This window comes from Sceloporus undulatus, chromosome 6, assembly GCF_019175285.1.
Source record: "Sceloporus undulatus isolate JIND9_A2432 ecotype Alabama chromosome 6, SceUnd_v1.1, whole genome shotgun sequence".
Taxonomy (NCBI): Eukaryota; Metazoa; Chordata; class Lepidosauria; order Squamata; family Phrynosomatidae; genus Sceloporus; species Sceloporus undulatus.
The window spans coordinates 56962513-56963284 of NC_056527.1; the positions used below are offsets into that span (position 1 = coordinate 56962513).

General features: G+C 40.9%; 1 pseudogene; it reads left to right on the top strand.

Moving 5' to 3' along the window:
* LOC121933029 overlaps nt 1-526 on the top strand; it is a 14982-nt pseudogene extending 14456 nt beyond the window's left edge.
* Nucleotides 527-772: the final 246 nt, after the last annotated feature.

Sequence of the window (772 nt, forward strand, 5' to 3'; positions counted from 1 at the left end):
AGGAGAGAAGCCATACACATGCCAACATTGTCGGAAAGGTTTTTCTCTGAAGTCAAGCCTAGTGAGACATCAGTTAGTCCACACAGGAGAGAAGCCATACAAATGCCAACATTGTCGGAAAGGTTTTTCTCGGAAGTCAAGCCTAGTGAGACATCAGTTAGTCCACACAGGAGAGAAGCCATACTAATGCCAACATTGTCAGAAATGTTTCTCTTTGAAATCAAGCCTAGTGACACATCAGAGAGTCCACACAGGAGAGAAGCCATACAAATGCCAACATTGTGGGGAATTTTCCCCCCGAAGTCAAACCTAGTGAGACATCAGAGAGGGCACACAGGAGAGAAGCCACACAAATCCCAGAAATAATCTAACATTATATTTGTCAAGTAGCAATACAAAGAATATACTTTTAATCCTGTGGTGATAAGAAAAGGCCCTTGTGATTTTGTGTGTTAGGTTTGTCTGTCCATATGTCTGTTTATGTTTTAAAGTTTTATTTTTTTTAAGTTTAGGTTTTAATTGCTATTTGTATAGACCATTGCTTTAGTTTATAAATTTGAGTGGGGATTATGGGTTGTGGAATAGGTTAGCTAGATAGAGGGGTGGGATTGGTTGCAGCTGGTTAGAATAGTTATAGGAATGATAGCTTTTGCAATGTGTGGGATTTTGGCTGAAGAAAGTTGGAGGCCGGTATTAACAGAAAGGACTAGTTTGTGGGAATGGCAAAGGGGGTGCTTGTTACCTGTGGGGCATAGACTGTGGGAATTGGAGG